This window comes from Elephas maximus, chromosome 3 (assembly GCF_024166365.1).
Source record: "Elephas maximus indicus isolate mEleMax1 chromosome 3, mEleMax1 primary haplotype, whole genome shotgun sequence".
NCBI classification, from domain to species: domain Eukaryota; kingdom Metazoa; phylum Chordata; class Mammalia; order Proboscidea; family Elephantidae; genus Elephas; species Elephas maximus.
Window position 1 is genome coordinate 58,526,771 of NC_064821.1, and position 14,025 is coordinate 58,540,795.

The following is a 14,025-nucleotide window of genomic DNA, read 5'->3' on the forward strand; positions in this document are numbered from 1 at the left end:
AATGAGTTGGTTTGTTCCTTTTAGGAAGAGAGGCGGGGGGGTGGGTAGTAGAATGAGCCTGAGGTTTGGGCCAGATCTCAGTCTTGGGTTCAAGTCCTGGTCCTTCCTCTGTGTCCTCATGTCCTCGTTTGTTGAGTGGGCACCAGTTATCATTATATGAGGATGTCAGCAATTACTTGAGATAACAGATGTGAAGCACTTGGCACTCGTTGGCACTTGTTTTGCCTCTTTCACATAGAGGGGAGAGAAGGCGAGAGACAAGCCCAATGCAAACAGCAGGGACTACGTGGCTGTGTGTATGGGTGTATGGACACGTATGTGCAGGGAAGGCTTCCTGGGCGTGGGACCTGTGCATTCACTCAGAAGGGCCTTGTGCTTGGTCTAATGCTCTGCTGTACCATCTTGAAATTCTTAAGAGTTTTTGAGCAAAGGATCCTGCATTTTCATTTTGCACTGGGCCCTGCAAATTACGTAGCTGGTCGTGTGTGTGTGTGTGTGGGAGAGAGAAAGAGACAGACACAGAGATGCTGTTGTGGGTGCTCAATGAAGAATTAACTGATATGAACTGATGTTAACTCATAACAAAGACATCTCGGCAAATACCTGCCCCACGATCCAGAGCGAAGGTCACATGCCAAGAAACTGAGACTTCACCTAACAATTCCCCCTTTCAGTTCCAAACATCAACAACAAAAACAACCCCTCCTAGGCTTTGGGCTGTTACCCAAACACCCCCACACCCACAGGCCAAGGCCCAAGACCCAGCTGGGCCAGGTGCGGCTCCCTGTGGATTTTCCCAAGGTCCCCTCTAGCTGTTAAGCGACTCAATTAGCCAGGGAGGCTGCTTGCTGGTGGTTTCCATGTACTGTGCACCCGATCTGCTCGTGCCCACAGCACTTTCTGTACAGCTCTGTGGTGGGCACCATACCACCCGAAGCACACCCTAAATAATGTGTTTACTGCTCTGTCCTCCCTGTCCAGATGGCCTGCCCCTTGAGGACAAGAGCTGAGCACTCTTCATTCCATGTCTCTAAGGCCAGGTGCAGTGCTTAGAGCACAGTAGGTGCTCAGTTAATGCTTGGGAAAGTCATTTAGAGGGCAAGGTGGTTCAGTGGTAGAATTCTTGCATTCCACGTAGGAGGCCTGGGTTCGATTCCTAGACAATCACCGCATGCGCACCCACCACCCATCCGTCAGTGAAGGACTGTATGTTGCTATGATGCTGAAAAGTTTTTGGTGGAGCTTCCATTCTAAGACAGGTTAGGAAGAAAGGCCTGGCAATCTACTTCCAAACATCAGTCAATGAAAACCCTGTGGATCACAACAGTCTGAACCTGTCGCGCATGCGGTTGCCATGCGTTGCCGGCTGACTTGGGGGCAGCCAACAACAACAAAGCCATTTGTGCACTCGGTCCACATATATTTGCCATTCAGTGGCGGAGACAGCCACAGGTAAGATTAACAAAAAAGAAAGGAAACCATGGTAAGCACTAGGAAGTTTACAATCGGAGCAAGACTTTGATCCTCAGCAAGATTTGGACTCTTATTTTCTCAGGCCATGCCCTCTGCGGCTGAAACTCTCTCTCTCTCTTACTGTTAAGAAGTGGGGAGCAAGAAAAGACCTCGCTTGCTGACTCTGCTTCCAACGCTACTACTCAGAATAGGGCAGGCTGTGAAGTGCAGTGGGCCCTGATGGAGTCAAGTGACCTCGGTCCTGCTCTTGCTCAGCTCCGTGACCTTTCCCACCAGTAATGCTAACATGTTGGATAGAGCTGGGCTAACCAAACTGACAGTCAGTCACTGGAAAAATTTTAATTATGTTTGGAACAGTCTGGCATGTGAACCTACTTTTTCAATTGTAAATTTAATAAAATCTAAACATAGATCAAGTATTTCTGAGGAAAATTTAGCATTGGGACAGAGATGTGCTGAAAAGTGTAAAACACACAACAGATTTCTAAGATTTAATAATTTAAAAAAAAGAAGAATGTAATATGTCATTTTTATATTGATTACATATTGAAATGATATTTGGATATGATGGATTAGATGATATTGTTGTTGGGTACCATCGAGTCGATTTTCTACTCTTAACAACCCCATGTGACAGAGTAGAACTGCCCCAAAGGGTTTTCTTGGCTGTAATCTTTGCAGGAGCAGTTTGCCAAGTCTTTCTTCTGTGGAGCTCCTGGATGGGTTCAAACCACCAACCTTTCGTTTAGCAGCTGAGCCCCTAACCATTACACCACCAGGTATTATTAAAATTAATTTCACCTGTTTCTCTTTTTGTCTTTAACGGGGCTGCTAGACATCTTAATACATATGTCTACAGAGGCATACCTAAGGAATAGCAGATATGGCACGTGCCCTTGGCATCACTTGAAGGGGGAGGGGACATGCATCGCTGAGCAGTTTCTATTAACCTGGTATGGCTCAACGTCCTTCCTCAAGCACGGTACACCACAATCATCCTCATTCCATGCTGATTCTGGCACCTGGATTTTCCAAAGGAAAGTTGCCTCAGGTTGAATAATCTTCAACCCCACCTACAGATATGGGCATATGACACAGACCTGGCCAGTCAGAGAAGAGCATCATCCCTTTGACTTCAATGACTGGTTCAGAAATGGCACATGAGGACTAAACCAAAAGCAAAGAAGTTTCCTGAATAAACTGAATGCTCCGAAGGCCAGAGTAGCAGGGGCGGGGGTCTGGGGACCATGGTTTCAGGGGACATCTAGGTCAATTGGCATAATAAAATTTATTAAGAAAACATTCTGCATCCCACTTTTGTGATTGGCATCCGGGGTCTTAAACGCTAGCAAGCGGCCATCTAAATTGCATCAACTGGTCTCAACCCACCTGGAGCAAAGGGGAATGAAGAACACAAAAGATACAAGCTAATTATGAGCCCAAGGGACAGAAGGGGCCACATAAATCAGACTACAACAGCCTGAGACCAGAAGAACTAGATGGTGCCCAGCTACAACCAATGACTGCCCTGATAGGTAACACAACAGAGAATTCCTGATAGAGCAGGAGAACAGTGGGATACAGACCTCAAATTCTTGTAAAAAGATCAGACTTAATGGTCTGACTGAGACTAGAAGGACCCTGGAGGTCATGGTCCCCAGACCTTCTAATAGCCCAAGACTAGAACCATTCCCAAAGCCAACTCTTCGGACAGGGATTGGACTGGATTATAAATTAGAAAATGATACTGGTAAGGAGTGAGCTTCTTGGCTCAAGTAGACGCATGAGACTATGTGGACAGCTCCTGTCTGGAGGGGAGAAAAGCAGCCAGAGGGGGACAGAAGCTGGCTGAACAGACACGAGGAATACAGTGTGGAGAGGAGTGTGCTGTCTCATTAGAGGGAGAGCAACTAGAAGTACGTAGCAAGCTGTATATAAAATTTTGTATGGGAGACTGGCTTGATTTATAAGCTTTCACTTAAAGCACAAAAAAAAAAAAAAGAAAAAGAAATGGCACATGACCTAAGCCAGGCCAGACAGAGCCAATGAGACTCCATTTGATTGAAAGGTTATAAATGAGTTGAGTTTTTTTACTGGGGTTGTTAAGGGGGTAGGAGGGAACCCTAGAAGGTGGAAGCCATCTTGCCTTTGTGAGAGAATGGCCCGCCTGAGGAGGAAGGCAACACCGGGAAAAGGAGAACCAAGAAACCAAGAGGGAGTCCAAGTCCTATACCTGAAGATAGAATCTATCCCTGGACTTTTCAGTTACATTATCCAAAAGAAACATATTTTTCTTTAAGACAGTTTGAGTTAAAATTCTGTCTCCTGAATCTTGAATAATATGCAAACCACTGCTTAACCCCAGCTCAGTAGTTGCATTCAAAGATGACCAGGCTGCCCCACCTCTCTCATAATCTCTGCGGAACTTGCCCTTCTCTGCCCTGCCTTACCTTTCTCCCCAGCCTTTTCTTTTGTGACCCCGACAGTTTCTACCCTTCCATCTACTGGAACAACATGCAGTGGCAAGAACCAGACCCACTTTCTTGTCTTCTGGCATTTTCCCATGCCATGCCCACTGCTTGGAAAATCTCCTCCCTTTCTCCACCCTCGGCCTGCTCTCTACCTCACAGGACCTGTCAAACTCCTCATCTTTCAAGCCTCAACTGCTCTTGTTAAGTTCGCCGCTGACCTCCATATTGCTAAATCCAGTGGTCACTCTTCTACCCAGCTCTTACACAACTTCTTGACCACATTCCACACAATTGGCTACTTCCTTCTTCTAGAAACCTTTCTTTCCCCTTGGTTTCCATGATACCTTATTTCCTTCCTCCTATCTCATTGGTGTTGGCGAAGAATATTGACTATACCATGGACTGCTGGAAGAACCATCAAATCTGTCTTGGAGGAAGTACAGCCAGAACGCTCCTTAGACACAAGGATGGCAAGGCTTCATCTCACGTACTTTGGACATTTCATCAGGAGGGACAAGTCCCTAGAGAAGGATATCATACTTGGTAAAGTAGAGGGTAAGAGAAAGAGAGAAAGACCCTCAACAAGATGGATTGACACAGTGTCTGCAACAATTGACTCAAACATAGCAATGATTGTGAGGATGGCACAGGACCCGGCAACGTTTCTTTCTGTTGTACATGGGATCACTATGAGTCAGAACCGACTGGATGGCGTGTAACAACAACAACCTCATTGACCAGTTCTTCTCAGTCTCTTTTCATCTATTCGTTTATCCCATCATTTGTTCATTCAACAAATATTTACTAAGCGCCTACTACACACTAAGGGGCCCTGGTGACATAGTGGTTAAGCACTCGGTTCTAACCCACCAGCAGGTCCATGGGAGAAAAGACCTGGTGATCTGTTCCCATAAAGACTACAGTCTAGGAAACCCTATGGGGCAGTTCTACTCTGTCCTACAGTGTCGTATGAGTCAGGTATCCGCTCAACAGCAAGGGGTTTGTTCCCCCCCACCCCACTACAAGGTAAGTCTTATGTTGACTAGGCAGTCAACAGAACAAAGCCCTGCCCTTATGGAGTTTACATTCTAGGATGAATCTCCTTTATTAGATTTCCTACCTCTGCTCAACTTCTAAATGTCAGCATGTGCTGGGGCTCACTGGGGATCCCATGTCTTTTCCACCTTATCCTGTCTCATGACTTCAAATTCCACCCACTCTGACTCCCAAATGTCTATCCAAACCCTGGCTGTTTCCCTGGAACTCCAGACTCATAGCTCCAACTGCCAAGTTGACATAACCACTTGGATATCTACAGGCTATCTCATGCTTAACGTGTTGAAAACATAAACATTGATTCCCCCACTCCCAGCCTAAACCTGTTTCTCTGCCTGTCATTTTCCATCTCTGTTAATGGCACCACCATCCACCCAGTTGCTCAGGCCAAAAACTAAGGAGTCATCCTGATTCCTATCTTTTCCTCTCTCCCCACATCCAATCCTTCAGCCAGTTCTGTCAGCTCTACCTCCAAAATGCTACCTGAAACTGTCCACTTTTCTGTTTCCTCTACTGCCACCCTAGTCCAAGCCACCATCATCCCTCCCTGGACCACTACAATCACCTCCTAACTGGTTTTCCTGCCCATCTCATTCCCATCATCCCCACCCATTCTCCACACTGTATCCAGAGTGACCTTTCAAAATGTAAGTCAGATCACGGCACTCCCCTACTTAAAACCCTCCAGTAAACAGCGTGGGAGAAGACGCCTGCAACATTTATAAAAGACAATGAATTAGTAACTTAAATATATAAACAGCTCCCACAAATCAATTGGAAAAAAACAGCCTCATAGAAAAATGTGAAAGGGATACAAACAGATAATTCACAAGAGAAGAAATTCAAAAGACCAATAAATATAAAATTACATGTTGAACCTCACCAGTAATCAGGGAAACGCAAATTACAACGAGTTACCATTTTACATCCAAAACATTGTCAAAATTTTAAAAGGCTAACAATTTCAACTGTTGGCAAGGACATAAAGAAATGGGAACTTCCAGACGCTGTTGGTGGGAATGTAAATTAGCACGACAACGTTAGAGAGCCATCTGGCAACTTCTTATAATGTTGAAAACACTCACATCCTCCAGCCCATTAACCCCCCAGTTCAGAATCATTTGTAATAGTAAAGCACAGGATACAGCTTAAATGCCTGTGATACAAAAATGGATAAACCATGATGTATGTGTGCCATGTGATTCTATATAGTAGTTAAGAACAAATTACTTTAGGCAGATAGCTGCCATTGAGTCAACTCCAACTCATGGTGACCTTATGTACAACAGAATGAAGTATTGCCCAGTCTTGTGTCATCCTCATGATTGTCAGCATATTTGAGTCCATTGTTACAGCTATTGTGCCAATCCATCTGACCTAGGGTCTCCCTTGCCCTCACTGGCCCTCTGCCTCACCAAATTTTATATCCTCCTCCAGTGATTGATCCCAAAGCAAGTGATCTGGACAATGTTCTATTGTGATAACCACCTGCTGTGAAGTTGACTCCAACTCACGGCAATCCCGTGTGTGTCAGAGTACAACTGTGCTCCACAGGGTCTTCAACGGCTGGTTTTTCAGAAGTAAATCACCAGACCTTTCCTCTAAGGTGCCTGTAGGTGGACTTGAACCTCCAACCTTTCGGTTAGCAGCCAAGCACATTAACTGCACTACCCAAGGACTCCTCTGTTGTGATTCATTAGGTTTTCATTGGCTAATTTTCAGAAGTAGGTCACCAGACCTTTCTTCCTAGTCTGCCTTAGTCTGGAATCTTCACTGAAACTTGTCCATCATGGCTGTCTTAGTTATCCAGTGCTGCTATAACAGAAGTACCACAAGTAGATGGCTTCAACAAGTAGAAATTCATTCTATCACAGGCTAGAAGAATACAAGTCCAAATTCAGGGCATCAATTCCATGCGAAGTCTTTCTCTTCTCTGTCGGCTCTGGAAGAATGTCCTTGTCATCAGTCTTCCCCTTGGTTTAGGAGCTTCTCTGCGCAGCAACCTCAGGTCTAAAGGACACGCTCTGTTCCTGGCTTTGCTTTCTTGGTGTTATGTGGTGAGGTCCCCCTGTCTCTCTGCTCGCTTCTGTCTTTTATATCTCAAAAGAGATTGGCTCGAGACACAATCCAATCTTGTAGATTGAGTTCTGCCTCATTAACACAACTGCCGTCTATCCCACCTCATTGACATCATGTTGTTGTTGTTGTTAGGTGCTGCCAAGTCAGTTCCAACTCATAGCGACTCTATGCACAACAGAACGAAACACTGCCTGGTCCTGAACCATCCTTACAATCATTGTTACGCTTGAGCTCATTGTTGCAGCCACTGTGTCAATCCACCTCTTTGGGAGCCTTCCTCTTTTCCACTGACCCTGTACTCTGCCAAGCATGACGTCCTTCTCCAGGGACTGATCCCTCCTGACAACATGTCCAAAGTATGTAAGATGCAGTCTTGCCATCCTTGCTTCTAAGGAGCATTCTGGTTATACTTCTTCTAAGACAGATTTATTCGTTCTTTTGGCAGTCCATGGTATTTTCAATATTCTTCGCCAACACCACAATTCAAAGGCGTCAATTCTTCTTCAGTCTTCCTTATTCATTGTCCAGCTTTCACATGCATATGATATGAATGAAAATACCATGGCATGGGTCAGGCGCACCTTAGTCTTCAAGGTGACATCTTTGCTCTTCAACACTTTAAAGAGGTCCTTTGCAGCAGATTTGGCCAATGCAATGCGTCTTTTGATTTCCTGACTGCTGCTTCCATGGCTGTTGATTGTGGATCCAAGTAAGATGAAATCCTTTACAACTTCAATCTTTTCTCCATGTATCATAATGTTGCTCATTGGTCCAGTTGTGAGGATTTTTGTTTTCTTTATGTTGAGGTATATATAATCCATACTGAAGGCTGTGGTCTTTGATCTTCATCAGTAAGTGCTTCAAGTCCTCCTCACCTTCAGCAAGCAAGGTTGTGACATCTGCATAACGCAGGTTGTTAATGCGTCTTGCTCCAACCCTGATGCCCTGTTTTTCTTCATATAGTCCAGTTTCTCATATTATTTGCTCAGCATACAGATTGAATAGGTATGGTGAAAGAATACAACCCTGACGCACACCTTTCCTGACTTTAAACCCATCAGCATTCCCTTGTTCCGTCCGAAAAACTGCCTCTTGGTCTCTGTAAAGGTTCCTCATGAGCACAATTAAGTGTTCTGGAACTCCCGTTCTTCGCAATGTTATCCATAATTTGTTATGATCCACACAGTCGAATGCCTTTGCATAGTCAATAAAGCACGAGTAAACATCCTTCTGGTATTCTCTGCTTTCAGCCAGATTGACATCATAGTGGTAGGATTTACAACACATGGGAAAATCGCATCAGATGAGAAAATGGTGTACAATCACATAATATAGAGAATCATGGCCTAGCCAAATTGATACACATATTTTGGGGGGACACAATTCAATCCATGACAATGGGTGACCCTAGTGGTATTCGAAATACCATGGAATAGCTTCCAGTATCACGATGACATGCAAGCCATCACAGTATAACAAACTGATAGCTGATGGAAATTAAATCAACATCTGTCACACATTGTTGGGTGGAAAAATGCATGTCATAGAAAGACAGGTAGACTCTGCTTCTATTTATGCAAATTTAAAACTCTAAACTTAAAAAAAGAAATGGCTTCCCATCATCATCAGGGTGAAATCCTAACTTCCTACTCTGGCCCACAAGACCTGTGAGATCTGGCCCTTGCCCACCTCTCTAGCTCCATCTCACACCAAGCCCCCACCACTCACTATGCTCTGGCCACACTGGCCTTCTTTCACACATTTCCCAAGCACTGTATGTTTCCGTCCACCTTAGGGCCTTTCTATTAGCCATTACCTCTACCTGGCGCTTACGTTTCTCCTAAAGCAGCCTTCCTCATTACCTCCACACATTCTTGTGATTGTCAATTTGTTTGCTTGCTTGTTTGCCCCGTCCCCCCACCCACTCACCCACCCACACACACACACACGCACACGCACGCAGGCACGCACGCACACACGTATGCACATGCATGACTGTAAACTCCTTTCTCTTGCTCAATGATATATCCCCAATGGCTGGCGTTCAGTAGGTGCTCCTGAATTCCCAGACTAAGAAACGTTCCCTGATTCTGCATTCCTACTGCACCCTGGCTTGGCTCTCTCAACAAAGTTTCCACTATAATGCAGGGAATCTTAATCTGAGGTCTTTACATGGATGTCAGGGAAACCCATAAACATCCTCAATTATAGGCAAATGTTCATGTGCAGTCCTTATTATGGAGTCCCTGGGTGGTGCAAATAGTTGATGAGGCTCAGCTGCTAACTGGAAAGTTGGAGGTTTGAGTCCACCCCAGGATGCCTTGGAAGAAAGGCCTGGTGTTCTACTTCCAAAAAATCAGCCTCTGAAAACTGTGGAGCACAGCTCTACTCTGACACACATTGAAGTCGCAATGAGTCAGTCGACTCAACGGCAACTGATTTTTTGGTGTTTATTACGTTTTGGGGGGACAGCATTCATAGTTTTCATTATATTCTTAAAGGGGTCTATGCCACAGCACATGCAAAAGTTTTAATAACTCTTCTCTATTCAGGTTGGGTTTATGAATTGACCAGGTCCTTAGGACTGCAGGCTGCTTGAGGGTAAACCAAAACTCATTGCCATTGAGTCGATTCCGACTCATAGCAACCCTAAAGGACAGAGTAGAACTGCTCTTGGGTTTCCAAGGAGAGCCTGGTGGATTCGAACTGCCAACCTTTTGGCTAGGAGCTGTAGCTCTTAACCACTATGCCACCAGGGTTTCCTGCTTAAGGGTAGAAAATGAAAAAGTCCACTACTATGTCCCAAAACCCTAGTTGCAGGGCCTGGCACATGATAGGGGCTCAGGAATCTTGAGTGAATGAATGAATGAATGCTTTTGGAGCCTGGGTATCAGGTCCATATTCACTCTCAGACCCCTTGGGAGCCTGAGACTTCAGGAACAGGAACAGAAGGGAACAGAAAGCTGGTCTCGGAGCAAGGAAGGCACAAGCACTTGGCTCCCCAAGACCTGCAGTTTCTCCCTTTGCTCATCCAGAGCCCAGTGATACAGATCCTTACAGGTTTTTCACTCCCAGCGCAATAACTGCTGTGCCTACCCGGGACAATCCTGCCTCCTTCTCTGTCTGCCTCACCCCAGAGAGGAGGCTGCAGGTGTGGCCACCTCATGCTGCTCGACAAATTTGGTAGCAGGGGTATTGTAGCCGAGATCAATTCAATTGCCAAGCTCAGGTAGCCCCATGGAAACCTCACAACAAGGCACCAAAACAGAGACCAAACCCTTCCCGGGAAACTCAAGGGGTTAGGAGGGGTGTCTCTTCACTGGTGACTTAGGAATCTAGAAATTCCGGTGGGGCCAACTGGGCGAGGGGTGTGCAGGACACCCAGCCTGATTACATATAAAGAAATTCCAAGCTCCAAGATGGGTCCCTGTTTGCCATGTGGCCAGTCTTTCTCCAAGACCACAGACTCCCACCCTCACCCCCCTTAGGGTAGGGGTCTTCCACCAAGGAGCAGTGGTCCCCTGAGCTTTGTGCTCACTCCCAAAATGTATAGATGTATTTATAAGTTATAGGCAGATCATACGACCATGTACATTATACTTAAGTTAAAATAGATACATATATAAATATACAAAATAGAAATTTTAAAAGGATGAGATTTTAAAATATATATACTTATAAAACAGAAACTCATACCCCCTCTGGGGGCACACACTTCTCTGAGAAGTTTGTGAATGAAGTCCAAGAAGGCTAGGCACTCAGGTATCATGAAGAATATTTAATAATAACGTTGTTGTTAGCTGCTGTCGAGTCGGTTCCAACTCATAGAGACCCTATGTACAATAGAACAAAACACTGCCTGGTCCCATGCCATCCTTATAATCATTGCTATTTTCAAGCCCATTGTTGCAGCCACTGTGTCACTCTATCTCATCGAGGGTCTTTCTCTTTTTCACTGACTTTACCAAGCATAATGTCCTTCTCTAAAACCCTGGTGGCGCATTGCTTAAGTACTACAGCTGCTAGCCAAAAGGTCAGCGGTTCAAATTCACCAGGCACTCCTTGGAAACTCTACAGGGCACTTCTACTCTATCCTATAGGGTTGCTATGAGTTGGAATTGACTCAACGGCAACAGGTTTGGTTTTTTTTTTTTTGGTTAATGTCCTTCTCCAGGGACTTGCCCCTCCTGATAACATGTGCAAAGTATGTGAGACAGTCTTACTATCCTCACTTCCGAGGAGCACTCTGGCTGTATTTCTTCCAAGACGGACTTGTTCATTCTTCCGGCAGTCCACGATATATCCAATATTCTTTACCAACACCATAATTCAAAGGCATCAATTCCTCTTTGGCCTTCCTTATTCGTGGTCCAGTTTTCACAAGCATATGAGGCGACTGAAAACAGCATGGCTTGGGTCAGGCGCACTTTAGTCCTGAAGGTGACGTCTTTGCTTTTCAATGCTTTAAAGAGGTCTTCTGTAGCAGATATGCCCAACGCAATGCGTCATTTGATTTCCTGACAGTCCATTTGCTGTTCTGTGGTGGAATAACAACATTAGCAACCGGTCATTGAGGTCTACCATGTGCTAGGCCTTATGCTACATGATGTATATCTTTAAAAAATTTAATTCCCATAATATTCCTATGAGTCCCATTTGACAGAAGCGGAAACCGACGTAGGAAAGGTCAAGTGACTTGCCCAAGGCACCTAAGCCAACAAGTGGCAGAGCTGAGATTCAAACAGAGGTCACCTCATTCCTGTGACCTTAACCTCCACCCAACAGCCACCACTTATGGAGCACACGCTCTGACACACGGGCTATACCCGATTACATTCTATCCTCATAGCAGCTCTGGCAGGCGAATCACCATTACTTTCCCCCCATGTTACAGATGGCGAGACAGAGACTCAGCGAGGCTGAGTAATCCACCCAAGGTCACACAACGAGTAAGTGGCAGAGACCCGTGCCTGTCTGACTCCAACATGCTGTCCCTCAACCCCTGCCTGGAACTGTTTTCCTGGGAGGAATGGGATGGTTTGGCCATTCCACTCCCGATCTCACCCCCAGCCAGCCAGAGTTCAGCAAAGTCCTTCTCTAGGATGAATTTCTAAACACAAACCAAAACCAAACCAAAGCAGTCATTGTCAGGTTGATTCCAACCCATGGCGACCCCACATGTGTCAGAGTAGAACTGTGCTCCATAGCGTTTTCAGTGGCTGCTTTTTGGGAAGTAGATCCTCAGGGCTTTTATCTGAGGTGACTCTCAGTGGACTCAAACCTTCAACTTTTCATTTAGCAGTAGGCGTGTTAACCATTTGCACCACTCAGGGACTCCTCTAACCAACTACCCCTAAAAGAAAAAAAAAAAAAGAATTTTTTTTTTGAGTGACTGGCAAATAGTCTGAGCTTGATGAATGAATGAATGGATTTCTCCTGACCATCTTCTATCGTCTCAGAAGGACAGAATCCACAGTTCCTGCTGAGAGAGACAGATTCACCTGCCTACCAAACATCATCCCACAGGTGCAGGAGAACCCTGGGGGTGGGGGGTAGGATACGGGCTTTACCATATATGCTACTGTACAGCTGACCCTACTGCTCGTAAAATAATAATCAACCCTTAATCCACAGAGCACATCTGTCCATGCCCTCCTGGATGCCTCACCACAGCTCCCCTGAGGTACTTCTGCCCCTGTTCTACATGTTGAAGAGCCTCCAGCACAGAGAGAGGAGGGCCTTGCCCAAGGTCACACAGGAAACGAGTGGCATGGGGGATCACAGCTAGCTCTTCTCAATTCAAATCCCTCACCCTTTCTCCCCTGTCCTGTCTCTGTGGATTGGGATCTGACCACGGGCAGCTACAGTTTGGGGACAGGATTGCCAGGGGTTTGTCCCAAATCCACAGACCAACAGGTCAGGAAGCCACATCCTGGTCCTCATTTAGAGAGAAATGATATAGAAACAAAGACATTCCAAGGGACGTGCTCAGACATCCCAGTCAGACAGCACAATCAGGCTCAGAGAACTTAGAGAATTGCAGGTGTGCCTTCAGATTCCAGAAGCCAGGAAGAATCAGGGACATCACCCAGGGTTGGCACGATAGGCACAAGCCAAGTCAGAGGTGGCCCCAGGAACCTAGGGAGCAGAGTCAACAATGGACCTTGCCCCTGCCCTCCTGCTCACCCGTCCTGGTGGGGCACAGTATTATCAGGGAAGCTGGATGCCAGACAATGGGCTGGGAGGGCAGAACCTTTTCCCAGAATGAGCATGGTGCTATGGTGTCCAGGCCCCACTGCCAGCCCAGCCCAGCCCGGCGCAGCCAGGCCCTCTCTAAACAGCCCGGACAAAGGCTCTCTCAAGCAGGAAGACAATTCAGCTCTTTCAGGCCAGGGGCAGCCAGGCTGGCATCCTTTGCACTTCTGTTTCTCTCTGGTTCCTGTAAGTGAATCATTTCAAATGAATGACCCTAGGAACAATTAATGAGGAGCAGGTTTGGGTTCTTCTTGAGCAGACAGAAAGCTGGATTCAAGGAGCATTAGTGCCTCTGCTGCTGATAGATACTGATGCAATAGACACTCCAGGGTCACAGATGCATGCAGTGGTGTGTCACAGAATTGTCACCAACTGAGGCCATCAGAGCCATAGAAGGTTAGAGTCACAGCATCGTGGGTCATTTGAGAGCCACAGATTGTTCTAATCACAGCTCTACAGAAAGTCATTGTCATCAAACCATCAAGTATTAGAATCCTAGAATCACTGGCTCAGGGGACCACAGATTTGCAGGACCATCAACCTATCAGTTGCTAGAAGCCAGCTCACCGGAAAAGGACCTCAGAGGCCATCCTGTCTGAGGCTTCCTTTTGCAGCTGGGGAAATTGCATAAGCTGACCAAGGTCACAGAGCTGCTCAGTGGCAGATTCTGGGCTAGGACACAGACCTAACC